Raw genomic sequence first — 16,214 nt, forward strand, 5'->3', positions numbered from 1 at the left:
TCATATAGGAAAGTTTAAAAAGTTAAAAAAAAAAAAAAAGAAAAAGAAAAATACATTATTGAAGGGTTTTTGTTGTTGTTGTTGTTGTTGTTATGAGGAAAGAGGACAAAAGGAAGTCCAGAAACATGGGTAAGCAGTACAGCTTTAAAAACTACTATTTTATCTAATTATATTCTTGGCAAGAAAAACAAGTTACATATGATTGAGGGCTAGTTAAGGAGAATAGAAGATAGAGTTCCAAGATTAAAGTCAATAGATCTGAGTTCAAATCTAACTTTAGATATTTTCTAGCTGTCACTTAACACCGTCTCAGTTTCCTCATATGTAAAATGGACTGGAGAAAGAAATGACAAACCACTCTAGCATCTATGACAAGAAAACCTCAAATGGGATCATGAAGAGTTTAACACAACTAAAATGACTGAACAACAAATATAGTTGAGGTTTGTAATTTCATATATGGTTCTTTTTTGTTCTACTGTTTACTATTTAAGTGGAATTTAAATGGAAATGCACATTTTGTTTGATTTTTCAATTTAGAATAAAAGGGAAAAAATCCAGTTTCTTCCAATAAAAAATAAGAGAATTAGACTAAATGGTCTTTAAAAGAGAGCCATAGCATTCAACAGTTCCAAATATCCTATTGTGGTCATGTTGATTTTGATTTTCTGTTAGAATAGGGAAGTTAAAGAACTGCTCAGGTAGTTTTTGTCTAAGTACAGAATATTATTCTACAGATCAGAAGAACACAGAATTCTCACCCCACAATGTTAGATAAATCCAGTTCTCTCAATACAATTTTTTAGAAATAGCAAGCTCAGCTGCTATAACTCAAACAACCTGCAATAAACTGTATTTAACTTCAAAGTTTAATTAACCCTTGTTTCCAGTACAATATGTGGTGATAGTGTAACAGCCTTCCCATGAACCAGACCAACACCTGTGAATGTCTTTTACATTATATAGTGATAACCCAGGAGAAAGGGGCCCAAGGGGAAATATCCCAGTGCTTCTTCCACAACCCCACACTTTCCAGCCATTACCTAGGTCTCCTTTGCAAAAATACCCCTCATTCTCACCACAATACCCACTCTCACCAATCACTCAGTGAAGACTTCTAAGCTCTCTCTTTACCAAAGCCAGTTTTTACATTACCAGTCAGTGTTCACCAAAAGCCTTCCTAATTCCTGATACCTTACAATATCCCTGTGGAAATTATGGTGTAATAAAATCACTCTCTTTGCCAGCTGCTTCCATTGTGAGAACATCTCGGTGCAAACAGCAGCACCTGTATAGTTCTCCATCTTCCCACCCTTCGGTATTCCAGTTACCTAAGGCACAGAAGGAAAAAGTTAATCACACACAAAAAAAAGAAGTCTTCATCATAGAATGAGTGGTGCCTTCCCCAAAGTAAGATACATAGAATCTCATTGAATTTGAGGGATAATAAGAATCTCAGAAGTTACCTAGTCCAGATCATATAGGGACAGGAATTCTCTCTACAAAACTAGTTCTTAAACTCCTTCTGCTTACACACATTCTTGGGCTCAAGGCACACTGAACATTTATGTTGGCAGCACGAGAGGGCTTTCAGGTGATCAGACCTCTGCAACTAGACCCTGGGATTCTTTTGCCTCTCCTTTCTCTCTCTCATTCTTTTACCTTCTTGTTTCTTTATTTTCCCAATAATCAAAACCAGAGAATTTTTAGCCTCTGAGATACAAAGATCATTGTGACCTTAGCTCCACAAGAAAGATAATAAACAAGTTTTTTTCAAAGTTAGGTAATAATCATAGTTTCATGGTATCAGAGATTTAAAGCTGAAAGGGACCTCAAAAATCCATCTAATCCAATTCCTTTAGTTTTATAGATGTTAGAGTTAGAGTTAGTATGTGATTAGTACAGAGTTAGAGAAAGTATGTGATTTGTACAAAATCACAAGTGGCAGAAATAATATACGAAGCCAGATCTCCAATTCCAAATTCATTAATGGATTCTTTCCACTTTACCATTGTGTGAGAGGGAGAGTTAATATCTCATCTAACAAAATTTAGCACAATCTTAAGAACTATTGTTCCCCAATGTACAAAGCAAATGGTACAAATTGTAAATGATTTAGAAGGAAGATAGCTTCCTCTTCTTCCTTATAATAAACTTACTCCACAAAACAAGTTGAGTTCTGTGACTCATCTTAGCTTTTTTTACTGTGTTGGTCAGAATTATTTTTTAAGGCAGTTATAAAAAGTTGGCTTTGCAAGTAAGTACATGCAGTGAATGACTCAAAAGAGGATATAGAGCTGTGTTGTTGAACTAAGAAAAGGAAAGGGCTAGCAAGCATATTCCTTGCTTAGGACAGGATGTAGATTGACCACAAAAAGCCAGCATAGCTTCATTGAGAACAGGTTATGACAGATTCACATTTTCTTTTTTTTTTTTTTTTTTTTTTTGCCTCCCCCCCATTTTTTGACAAGGTTACTGAACTGATAGATCAGGAAATGTGATAAATGTAGTTTATTGACATTTCAGAAAGTCACTGGGCAAAGTCTCTCACACTACTCTGTATTAGATAATAAAGGGTAGGAAACTGGTTGAATGGCCAGACCCAAAGAATAGTGTTTGGAAGGAGGCCTACAGGAAGCACTTGCAACATTGCTCAGAAGACACGCTTTTTTTTTTTTTTTTTTTAACATTTTTGTTGGTGACTTGTATAAAGGCAAAGATTCAGGTGATACAAGCTAGAAGGAACAGCTTATATACTAGTTAACAGACTGAAAATTCAAAATGCCTTGGCAGACTACAACAATGAGACAAAATTAAGCAGGAATTTAATGGGGGTATATTTCAAGTTTGCTTAAGTTAGGTAAGCTAGACAGCATATAGAGTACCAGGCCTAGAAAAAGGGAGATTTCTCTTCTTGAGTTCAAATCTGGCCTCAAAAACTTATTATCTATGTGACTGGGCAAGTCACTTTACTCTGTTTTCTTCAGTTTCCTCATCTGGAAAATGAACTGGAGAAGGAAATGGCAAACCTCTCTAATATCTATGTCAAGAAAACCCCAAATAGGGTCACAAAGAGTTGGACATGACTGAAATGACTAAATAACAACAAATTTGCTTTTAAAAAATTAGTTCCACAAGTATAAGATGGAGGAAGTGTGGCTAGTTTCCAGTTTATCTGAAAAAGGCTTTCATTGGATTGTGAACATGAGTCAACAGCATGATGTGAAAGTCAAAAAACTAATGTACTCATAGGCTGAAGTCAAAGAAGTATAGTCCAAGACTGAGGAGGGGATAGCAGCGTTGTACTGTGCCCTATCCAGACCCCAGTTAAAGTATTGTATTTCAGAAAGGTCATTTTGACAAGCTAGAGAACTTTCTGGGTGGTAAAAGACCTTGAGCATATGCTATATGAAATCACTTAAAAGAAGTGGGGACACAGCGAAAGAGCTGACTAAGAACTATTACATTGAATTCCCAATCCCTATATTTTTGCCTGCCTGCATTTTTGATTTCCTTCACAAGCTAATTGTACAATATTTCAGAGTCCGATTCTTTTTGTGCAGCAAAAAAGCGATTTGGTCATGTATACTTATTTTGTATTTAATTTATACTTTAATATATTTAACATGTATTGGTCATCCTGCCATCTCAGGGAGGGAATGGGGGGAAGGAGGGTAAAAATTGGAACAAAAGGTTTGGCAATTGTCAATACTGTAAAATTAACTTGTAAATAAAAAGCTATTAAAAATAAAATAAAAAAATTTAATAAAGAAAAAAAAGAAGTGGGGGTAACAATTAAACAGTTTTAATTAACGTGATTCAATTGAGTTAGAAATATCTATCTTTGAAGTTGAATTTTTAGAGGTCAAGGTATTGGAGTGTTATGGTAAATATTGAAATCCTTGAAGATGATAACAGACTGAGAATTCAAAATGTGTTGGCAGGCTACAACATTGGGATAGAATAGGATGAAACTAACATTAAGCACCTACTATGCACAAAGAAATGCTACATTCTAGGACTACAAAGACAAAAATGAAATAGTCCCTAATACATATACATATATATGTAATTAAATATATGTTTTTATGTACATATATACATGTATGTGTGTGGTTATATATACAAGTGCACACACACATATATATATGCAAGCACATTTATATCCATCATCAATAGAAAATAAATGTAAGGTAATTTCAGGGGATATACTACTTATGAATGAATGAATAAAACATTATTAAGCAGTTACTATGTGAAAAGCACCTCTCTAAATTCTAGATACACAAATATAAATGTCAGATCGTCCCCATTCTCCAGGAGCTCGTGTTCTAATAGGAGGGATAACTCATATGAATAATTTCAGTAGCAAGTCAGATGAAGGTCCTATGGTCCTGAGGGTACAGTATTAAAGCAGATGGTAATGACTATCCTTTAATATCATTTCCACTTTAAAAATCACATTTATTTCTAATGTTGAACCATTTGAGAGTGTTAAAGATTTTGGTGATGAGAAACTTCTTCTCTGGATCTTTAGGACCTATGGCTATAGTAACCACAGGAGTAGGTCCCAGGCTGCCTTCCCATATGAGCTTCTTCCCAGAATGAAAGTTGTTGTTACTGGATTGGAAGTAGTTCTTATTCCAAAATTCTTGTGTTTAGACTATTTTCATCAAGGTATGAAGAGAGATGGTGGTCAAGATTGGAGAAAGAAAGGTCAAACCACTCCAGTAGCTTTGTCAAGAAAACCCTAAATGGAGTCATGAAGAGTCAAAGAAGACTGAAAAATAATTGACCAAGAGAAGTCCAGATAGTGGTGGCTTGACCAGCCTGGGACATGCTGTCTCCTGTCTCTTCCTTAAGGTACCTTACTCCTTCACAGCTAAGTTGGTTTACCTGCTCCATAGGTGACAGCTATGATAGTTTGACAGTTTATGAGAATGACTGGGCCCTTCTCTAACAAGAATTATTTCTTCAAATGATGGCTGTCAGGATGGGATTGGAAGCGCAGGATGGCTCATTGAGGGAGGGATAATACTGCCATTCCTGGGTTCCAATACCTATTTGCCTATTGGTCAATAATTGGTGGTAGCGATGAGAAATATGGGCCCCTTCTCAACAATTATTTCTCCTTTCAGTGCTAGCTGTAGGAATGAGATTGAAAGCCGTTCTGGTGGTTTCAGAGACTTTGTTCTTCCCAAGGGTCAGTTTCCCGGGCTATCTTCATCAGGCCATGAAGGGAGATAAAAGCCATGTAAGAGGTAGCAGTTTGACTTGTCTGGCAGTCATTGCCTCTTGTTTCTTCCAAAGCTTTGGACCCAAAGTTTTGGGTCCTTTTCTCCAATTGGTTAAAAAATGTACATAGACAGATTGAAACAGGCAAATAAACAAAAAACAATAGCAAAATTCAGGTAGAAATCAGAACCTAATTGAGGGAGAGAAGAACTTGATCAGATTGATCCATAAGGTCTGGATTTATGATAGTCATAGGCAAGATCTGAAATGACAAGACAGAATCTAAACTAAGAAAAAGACTAAGGAAAAATAAGCCAGAAAATCCAATGGCTTACTAGTTTTCTTTCATGTCTGAGTTATTTATTAAACTATTTCTTTCTCTTTTTTGGACACATGTTGTATCTATTGTATTTGATAATTTTTTTGAATAGTACAGTTTGTTTTTGAGGCAGCAAATAGGACATTACTAATTGATGACCTTCTCTGCCTCAGTTTCCCTGTGGCTAGAATGGAAACAGCTATATTTGCAACAGATATGTTCGGGTTCTATTTTGTATCCATTTTGGAATTTTTTAATTTTTAAAAATATAATTTAATAATGGAACTACTTCTATAGTCCAATAATATGTTGAGTGCCTGAAAAATGTTGCTTCCAAAAATAACCAGTTTTCTCTGGGAAGTCATTTGTATACTGAAAAACTCTAATCAAGTAACCTTGGGGATTTTCCAAATATTATAATTGCTATTCTGTGGTTACCCCCCCACCTACAGCCTGATACCTGGGAAAGAACAAAAGAGGTAAATTATCCTAGATTCACCATGAAAGTTCTGATTCAGCTACCCAATATTCTGAGTTCAGAAAAGACTGAAATAACAAGCAAAGTTGAAAGAATATTGACTCTGCTGCCTCTGTCTGGTGCTTGTGACCCAGACTACTTTTGGAGGAAGGGAGGGCCTCATTTCTCACCCAGAAATCTGCAAACACCTGGAAATGATTCCATATAAAAATCAATGTACAATCAAGAAATCATCCACAAGTCAAATCGAAGTCCCAGAGAGATTTTTCAATGCCTCAGTTCCAACTCCAAAAGTCTTCTCAACTTGTAGTTGCCAAATCCACCAAGTAATCAGACAAGCCTTGTCAGAACCTATTTCTCTCAATCACTTCTCTACTAAGATAAATGTATTTCTTTTATGGCACTGTCCCCATTCTTTTGGGCAGTGACAGTTCCTGTTGTTGCCTTGTTACCACTCTAGGGACATAAAATGATAAGGTACAGAAATGGAATCCCTTAAAGTGATCTTCCAACATTCACTTAAGACTTCCCTAGGAACTAGGTCTTGAGGTCACATTCCACACTTCTCTCTGACTTTTTGTTTTTAGAACTTTATAGAGTTTTCTTTCATTCTATTTCTAGTTAGAGGGAAAATAAAAAAAAGTTGACTCTATATTCAGTTAGGGTAATATCTACTTAACCCAATGAACTTGTCTTTCTGAATCTTCTCAGAAAGTGAGATGATCTTCCCAAAATGACCACATCCTTACTCTCTATGGACTGCTAAGCTACATTGGATGATCCTCAATTCTCAGCTAGCAGGCAGTTGTGAGACTTATCATCCAACCCATACATATAGGACTCCAATATCAATAGTGGGTAATATTTTACTAAATGTTGGTTGTGAGTTGTACCAATCACATAGAAATGAATTCCTACTTTATTGGAGCTGGATCCTGAAAAATAAATAGGAATTCAACAGGGGAAAATAGTGGGCATAAAACTCCAGATATAGAAGGAATAATATTAGGTACAAAGGTTGAAAAATAAAAAGCAAGTTAATGGAACAATTAGTAGTCTAGTTCGACTGTTTCTACAGGTTTTGCAAAGGGGAGTAGGATAGTTTGAGGAAAAGCTGGAAAGGCATATTGTAATGAAATTGGAAAGGGCCTTGATGTCCAGTCTAAGGAGTTTGGACTTTATTCAGTAACCAATGGGAAAACTATTAAAGACTTTTGAGCCATGAAGTGATTTAATGAGATCTGTGAATTAATAACATTAAGCTGGTAGTGGTATGTAGAATGATTTCAAGAGGAAGAGGTCAAAGATGAAGAGATCAGTATGTTTCTAAGTAGAATTAATGTCTCAATCAAATTTGTTCTCCAGATACTCACCAACATGTCTCTTGGCTAAGAACCAAGGTAGACCCCTGGTTGCAATTATCGATAGTCAATGCATCATTTCAACTATAATTGTTTCTAATGATTTCATAATGATAACTTTGGATGTCATCTTATATTCCCATTATAGGTGATTACATTAAAACCAATTAAAGATGATGGAAATGGCATTGTCATCTAAAGACTCATTGCAAACATTTCTCTGAACAACTTTTATTCTATCCTAATCCTACTATGTTGATTTTATTAAACTGTACATGTCTTGACTTAAAACACAGCATGTGATCCAAACTCTGCCACAATTTTTCAGGTTGTTTGAGCTGAATGACAGCTTTAATGATTATTGTAAATGTCACCCCATCCTTAAGAAATATATGACTCAGTGAAAAGAATGCTGACTCTAATGTACAAGGACCTGTGTCCAAATCCCACCTTTGACTCTTAAAATTTAATGACTTCAGTTTCCTTAGCCATATAATCAAAGGGATGGACTAGGTGGTTTCTGAGGTTTCTTCAATCCTACTTTCTTTTTTTTATTAAAACTTTTTATTTACAAAACATGCATGGGTAATTTTTCCAATATTGACCCTTGAAAAACCTTCTGTTCCAAATTTTCCCCTCTTTCCCTCCCCATTTCCTCCCCTAGATGGCAGATACTCCAATACATATTAAAGATGTTAAAATTTATGTTAAATCCAATATATTATACATAGTTATACAATTATCTTGCTGCACAAGAAAAAATGAATTAAGAAAAAAAACTGAGAAAGAAAACAAAATGCATACAAACAACAACAGGAAAAGTGAAAATGCTCTGTTGTGGTCCATACTACTTCCCGCAATCCTCTCTCTGGGTATAGAAGGCTCTCTTCATCACTGAACCATTAGAAGTGGTTTGAATCATCTCATTGCTGAATTGAGCCACGTCCATCAGAATTGATCATTGTGTAGTCTTCTTGTTGCCATGTATGATGATCTCCTGGTTCTGCTCATTTCACTTAGCATCAGTTCATATAAATCTCTCCAGGCCTCTCTGAAATCATCCTGTTGGTCATTTCTTACAGAACAGTAATTCAATCCTGCTTTCATGATCCCATGAATTCAAACACTACAATGGAAACAAAGAAGATTTTAGAACACTTTTTTTCTATTTTTTTATTGAATCATTTAATTTTGTCAAAAAAAAAATATTTAATTCACAAAAAAGCCTACTTCCCAAAAGACAAAAATTATATTCCCTGAAAAGAGTAAAGCAAAGCATAATTGATCAAAATGTGCTTCAAATTGACATTAAATATGACCTTTTGTTTTTATACCTTACCAATCATAAACAAAAAAAGAAATATGCCTGAACTCTGATAGCATGGTACTAAGTTTTTCAATTTTTTTTTTTTTCTGTAAAAACCCCAATGTAGGGTTTTTATAATTCTTTATGTGAATTTTGATGTGCTTCAATGTTGTCTTTTACATTGTGGTACTCAAAATGTATGTGGTTCTCTAGACTCTGCTTTTTTCACCCTGCATCACTTTATACAAAACTTCCTATATTTTATATGACTTGGATTCAAGATGTTTGCCATCTTGTTTGCCTTTCTATAAATATTCACCTACATATCAATGTCCTAAAACTAAACATAACATTCCAGATTTGGTCTGAATAGGGTACAGTGCAGTGACATTCTGATGACCTTACTATGATTCTTAATGAATCTAATATCCCATTAGGGTTTTTTGTCTACCATATCACACTATGGACTCAGTCTCCCAAAACTCTCAAATCTCTTTCAAGTTGTTGTTTAGCCATGTCTCCCCTAAAGTCTATGGTTTTTAACCCAAAAGTAAGGATTCTCTGTTTGAAACTCAAATGTCTTCGAAACCTGGACCCTTCCTACTTCTTCAGGTTTCGTGCACATTATTACCTTCTATGCACTGGTTCTAATCATTGTGGTATTTCTTACACACCTTCTTCCTTCAACTTTCTTATCTCCTTATCTTTACAGGTGCTAGTTCCCATCTTGGAAGCCTCTTTTCTTACTGTTTAGAATTTGGAATTACCTTTGGGAATTCATGGTTCCTATCAAGTCTCAAGTACCACATTTTACTGGAGGTCATTCTTGTTCCCTCCAGCAAACAGTGTCTTCCTCTCTAATGATTACTTTGCTTCTCTTATTGTACTGGTCTTCTTGCCAGGCCTATAGTAAGCTCAATAAATCCTTGCTGATTGATTGACTTGGTTGATATCTTGCATATACCTATATATGTACATGTCTTACCAGGGAAAATATAATTGCCTTTAAGACAGGAATGTTTTCTTTTTATTCCCTCAATGCTTTGCACAATGACTGATATATAGAAACTAATTAATACATTATTGATTAATTAATTGAAGATTTTATATTTATCCTTATAACTTTAATCTCATTAAGTTCAGTCCTATATTCTTACCTAGTATGTAAACTATTCTTCCAGACTATGTGTCATCTGAAAGTTTGATGAGAATTGCATTTATGTCTTTATTCAAGTCATTGATAATTATGTTAAAACAGCAAAGTGCCAGGAACAGATCCCTGGGGACATTCTCAATTACCATGAAGTTGGTCAGAATACTTGGATAACTTTATGAGCAATGAAGTCACATGACTATCTTTTCACTCTCCAAAAATGGATTTTGCTTGTATCTTTGTCAATTTGAGGTGATGCTTATGAGCAGGGGTCCTCAAACTTTTTAAATAGGGGGCCAGTTCACTGTCCCTCAGACTGTTGCAGGGCCGGTCTATAGTAAAAACAAAAACTTTGTTTTGTGGACTTTTAAATAAAGAAACTTCATAGCCCTGGGTGAGGGGGATAATCATCCTCAGCTGCCACATCTGACCCACAGACAGTAGTTTGAGAACCCCCGCATGAGTGTTTGAATTGTATTTTGTAATTGCTAGTGATTTGGAAAAAATGTTCAGATGCCTGCCAACAATTCATTTTTCTTTTGAAAACTGCTGCTTCATATTTGCTAGACTGTGGGACTCTACCGAGAGGGAGTACCAAGGCCACCTCAACCTTTGGTGCACAATAAGTTTTCTACCACATTGCAGAAATGCCCTTGTTGATCAAGGAGCAATGGTTTGTGAACATGGGAACAGGTGTGAGCCTGAGGATCACAGTTAGTGGCTCATGAGCAGGTATGTCTTGACAGAACCTCTCACCTGTAACTGAGTTGCTGAATTGCTGGATTGGCTCTCCTCCCATTGGCAGATACCATGCATACACAAAGCCCACAAGCTGCTTCTCTGAATGGTGATTGGGGATTGTCTACTGTTCACGGGTGATCACGCTTGAAAAAATGTATATCAACAAGGCTATACTGGAGCTCTTTTCATACTCTATGAGTTTTCCATCCCATACATCTCGCCTCTGAGATCAAAGGGCTCATATGATTTGAGCTCTTAAGACAGCAGCAACACTTTCACCATTTGCCTATGAGGAGTTTTTGTTCTTCATCTTGTTCTTCATAAGTTTGAGATGTTAAACTTTTATTAGAGATATTTCATGAAATTTTTCCACAATCTTTATCTTTTTTTAATTTTAACTTTGATTTTATTTCTAGAAAAACCTTTCCCCCCCAAATACTAAATTTTCCTCATTTCACCCAGACTGGAAATGTTGGGACCACTCTTGCTTTATTTGGTACATTTCTTGTTCCACTGGAGATGATAAAGCAGAGCTGGGATTAACCAAAGCCATTCACTGAGCCATCTTTTAGGAACTCTCCAGATCACCTTTCATTCTTCCTCCTCTTTACTTCTCTAATTAACCACATTCTGGCTTCAACAGCAGGTTAATGTCTTATCATCACAATCTAAACTAAACCAGGTCAACAATTATTCCTGATAGTGACTCCGAAGGTAGAGTACACTCTTGGATCCTGGCATTTTGTATGACACAGCCCTGCTAACATTTGCCCCTTTATTATTTGTGTACTCTGTCACACTTGGACTTTATATTGACACTTCTGCTGGTAAATTTGTACAATCTCTCTCTACTAAATATCATTCCCTGAGGCTTTGGGGTTATGACATGTTCTCTAAAATAGAATTGCTGGACTTTGGATGTCAACAATATTGCCCTTGCTATAACAAGTTAACAATGATTCTTTATAACACTCCAAATATTTGCTTCCTAAAGACATCATTAATAATGAGAGATTAGCAGAAATTCTAGGCGTAGGATGACTTCCTTTATTATAATTAATCTAAAGACTGACAGAATCATGCTTTAATTCTTTGGGATATTTCTATACTTTAATTAAAAGAGAAAAAGTCCAGAGTTATTGGGCCAAACTTCCTGGTCCAATGACTACTACTTGGAATGAAATCCACAACTATAAAGTAAATAGGGACCAAGTTCCATTGTCCTAATAATTCTTGTCTCAGAGGTTCTGATTCTAGATCATTTTTCCCTCAATAATATTTTTTCACTTACAATAAAGATTGCTTTCAACATTCATTTTTGTAAGATTTTAAGTTGCAAATTTTTTTCTGCCTTCCTGCCTAAGATAGCAAACAACCTGATACAAGTTATACATATATAGCATTTTTAAACTAATGAAAATTAATTTAATTAAAATTTTAAACATATTTTCATATTAGTTGTGAGGTGAAAGAAAAATATAGATAATTTTATTAGCGTACTATTGAAAATGGTTATGTTAAAAGTTTTTGTCCCCTCTTGTTTTCCCCCCACCAAAAAAAAAGGTCCCATTTCAGCTATCATTTATAGTTAAAAAAATTCAGTGGAAAGTATATATACTTAATTGAAAATAATATGTGTGGAATGGATTAATATTGAACAATTCTAAAATGAGCATTTTTTTTTCCTGGAGCCCTTCTTTCTTGAACTACTTATCAATTTCTTTGGAGAAAAAAAAACAAATTCATCACTTGCATTGGAAACATGGACTACTCTTAGTTAAAAAAGAAAAACCCTTTCATCCTTTCCCCTAGTCTTTTAATCAGTCAATAAGTTTTATTAAACATCTACTACATGCCAGACACTGCTAAACTCTAAGAATAAAAAGAAAGCAAAAAGAGTTCTTGACTTCAAGGTGTTTACATTCTAGTGAAAGAGACTATATACATACATATCTAAGTATAATAAGATATGTGTATCATATAAATGGGCTTGTGTGGCTGGATCATAGAGTGTATGAAGGGGAGTGAAGACTAGAGCCACATGGAGAAGAACTTTAAGTGCCAAACAAACAACATTGTATTTGACCTGAAGGCAAAAGGGAGTGATTGGAGTTTACTGAGTTTTGGAGGAATAGATGATATGTTTAGATACTCCTCTGGAGTTACATGACTTGGAAGAAGGGTGAGCAAACATCTTTCTTCTTCTTCACTGTCTTCTGACCTCAACTCTGTCTCTTTCAATAAACTTTCTTTTTTCAAAAAGGCCATCAAATATATTTAAACTCTCTTCCTTCCATAGTTATCACCATCTAAATCCAAATAATTTTCCCTTCTTTCTGAGCTCCTGAAACAACTGACACAAAATCTTCTTCAGTCTGTGTCCTCCATCATCCTTCGGGACTTTGATGTCTGTTAATGACTATTAACACCCCAATTATATGATTCCTGAAAGTCCTCATTCCCAACAACCTCCTTTCCATCCCACTTACATAATCACACCTGGGAACATTAATATTAGTGTATCAGCTCTCAGATCCAGATTCTTGACATTTGAATCTCCAACTTCAACCCCTTATTCTTCTGCCTCAGCCTCTTCCCTGCTTACTAAATTTGTGTTTCAGTTTCATGTCTACTTCTGGTCCCCTTTCTAGTCTTCCAGATACAAATTTTCCCTGATTTATCTTTACTCCTCTCCAGACTTAACCTTGGCCTCCAGGGCCTGACATTTTAGTGATTCACTAGCCACTTCTCTAGGATCTCTTTGTCACCCACCATTACCAACCTACTAATCCTCAGCCATGGGTAAATTTCACCATCTGTTTTCTCTGTACTTGCTCTTGAGCTGCTGAGAGTCACTGGAGAATCACAAAATTAAGTCGATTTCACATGCTATAAATTCATATTGTATAATCTCAGCCGGGTCCTGACACCTGTTGAGCAATCCTGTGATTTTACCTTTATTGTCTCCCTATCTCTTTTCCCCCAGCTAGAATTCCAAAATATTTTTCTTTCTTGCAATCTCCTTATACTGCAGATGACCCAGAGCCTCTTAAATCACTGAAAAGATGGAGGTATAATAATTGAAGTTCCCTGCCTTACAGTAAGTTCTTAGCATCATCACTTACTTTTCTATTATTATAGCTTATTTTTCTATTTGTATCCCTAGTACTGAGCAGAGTGTTTTGTATATACAAGCTCTTAATAAATGCTTTCTTTGATTTTCATTCATCACCTCCTCCTTTAACATGGATTAAATGAATTTGAAAAAGGAAAAGATTATTGAACAATGGGAGTGATCTAAAGTAGGACTGGGATAAGAGAAAGAAAGGAGAAAAATTAGTGTAGTGGAAGGAGCATTGGACTTGAAGTAATATGACCTCCACTGGCTGGTTTACTATACCTAGTAATCTTACTACATTATGATATTCAAAGTGTGACACTGGGCAAGTCATCTTTATGGACCCCAGTTTTAATAAAAAACAAAGGGTTGAAGCAGATGACTTCAATCCAAAATACAAAATCTATAATCCTATGATTGTTATTTTATCTTCTCATACCTTTTCTTTTCCAGCATCTTGCTCTACAGACATCCCTTATGTCTTGTGAATTTCCCTTTCCTACTAGCCTCCTGCAAAAAATGCTACATAATTTGTGAAATTTATTGAGAGCTGGGCCTGCAGTCAGGAAGTCCGACTCCAGATACTTCCTAGCTCTATGACACTGGGCAAGTCATTTAATCTCTCTTTGTTACTTCAAACGCAAAATAGATTTGTAAAGCACATCACACAGAGAAGATACTTATTTCTTTCCTTCATTTCATTGTGAAATTTTCTGAAGAAATGTTATTTGTCCTTCATTCTTAAAGAGAATCAATGATATCACAAGTGTAATGTCTTGACTTACATATGACTTGGATTTGAATTAGGCAGAATTTCACAAAGTCATCAGTTTCACTTTGTCCACTAGACAATTTGCCTCTGATTCATCCATTTTTTCCCCAAATCCCTGCAATCTATCTTCTCTCTCCTTTGCTTTACTGAACCTACTCAACAACCAACAAAATTCAGCAATCTCTTTTAAATCCTTATCCTTGAATTCTAAGCAGGACAATACCTCCAATTAGAAACTCTCCCTTTTTTCTTGATTTTAAAGTCACCAAATCCTCATAACTTCTCTCTCCCTCTTCCCAATTCCCTTTGAGTTAGGTGATGTCTAATATTCCATCCTGAGCCTTCTCTCCTTCTCTCCCCATGATCACCTCCTCTCCTATGACTTCATTCTTTATCTGTGCTGATGATCACCAAATTTTTATTTTTGTCCTGGCTTCCCTCAGCACCAGGCCTGCATTTTTCACTATCCATTGGAAGAAAAAAAAAAAGGAACAGTTGCCATTATGTTTAGCTCTGGTTAGGACTCCTTATTTAGAAAAAGCTTGAATCACCCAACAACCCTATAGGAACAGAAATTGTAGATCAAAGACATGTTTTGAAACTCTGTTTATTTATATATGGTCTTAAACTGGAATAAGACATGAAATTGTGATATTAAATAAGTCTTAGAAGTACATTATTCCTCATTAGACATTGCTATTATATTATTGGAGGGAAAATAGAATGGGGGAAAATAATCCATGGAATCTCTCTGGAAACACCCAAGTAAACTTTGCAATAACTAGACCAATAAAAAAACAAGAACAGATAATAACTTAGTCTATATTTCTGGTCCATACTAGCTATCTATTGGCTCCCTTTTTATGAATTTCTAATTCCCCAAGTATCTAGCTATATAGCCTTAGTTCCAAAGGCAGATCTTTTCTATAAACCTCTCACCTCTTTCTTGGACTTAGTATCTGACTTCTTTCTTTCTGTCTCATTACTTTTTGATTCTTGAACAAATCTGACTGTACTTTGTGACATTAGCTGCTGTTTATTCTCCTCTTTATCTGCTTCAATCTCTGGGCAGAATGACTTTCAAAATCCAGCCCTAGCATGTCCTAGTAGGTACCTTCCAATTCTAAATTACTATGGCACTATAATATTGTGATTTTTTTTTCATTTACTATTATTTTTTTGAGTTTTCCTAAGAGTTGGAATGTGTAATAGACAGAGATCTGGGGTCAGATCTTTGATCTGGCATTTACCATGTGATCTGTGCCCCATTTATTAAAAGAGAAAGATTATATTACTAGTGCATAGAATTGTTGTAAGGAAAGCAATTCATAAACCTTAAAATGTCATGGAAACATAAGTTATTATGTTCCCTTCCTGCATAGGCCTGTCTGTGAATAACTCCATAATTGGCTGTTTAGAGATGCTGCCTCACTGGGAGAAAGTGCTAAAGAGTCTGGGATGCTGGGAAAATGAGGGTGAGAGAATTTATAATCAAGGAAAAGCACCTAGTAGCCAGATAAACTGTGAAGACAAAGCAAAGTTTCAGTTTGGAGGTAGTAGCATGAGTCATCATAAGAATAATGCAGCTTGCAGAAGCTAGAAATTTAAAAATCAGAGAGAAATCAAAACCACAAACAAAAAGGATATCCGAGAGAAATAAATCAGGAAGGGTAATCTAAATTGGCCAGAAACTTATAATAAACCAAACATATATGATCTAGTTGGAGTCAG

The 16,214-nt window shown here is 35.5% G+C and overlaps 1 long non-coding RNA gene across 1 annotated transcript in view; it reads right to left on the reverse strand.

Moving 5' to 3' along the window:
* Nucleotides 1-8,419: 8,419 nt before the first annotated feature.
* Nucleotides 8,420-16,214, reverse strand: part of LOC116422575 — a 32,544-nt gene continuing 24,749 nt past the window's right edge. Inside the window, exon 4 of the long non-coding RNA XR_004233228.1 lies at nucleotides 8,420-8,519. This is a non-coding gene — a long non-coding RNA (uncharacterized LOC116422575). The remainder of the gene's footprint in view (nucleotides 8,520-16,214) is intronic.

The sequence above is a fragment of the Sarcophilus harrisii genome, chromosome 1 (genome assembly GCF_902635505.1).
Source record: "Sarcophilus harrisii chromosome 1, mSarHar1.11, whole genome shotgun sequence".
Lineage (NCBI taxonomy): Eukaryota > Metazoa > Chordata > Mammalia > Dasyuromorphia > Dasyuridae > Sarcophilus > Sarcophilus harrisii.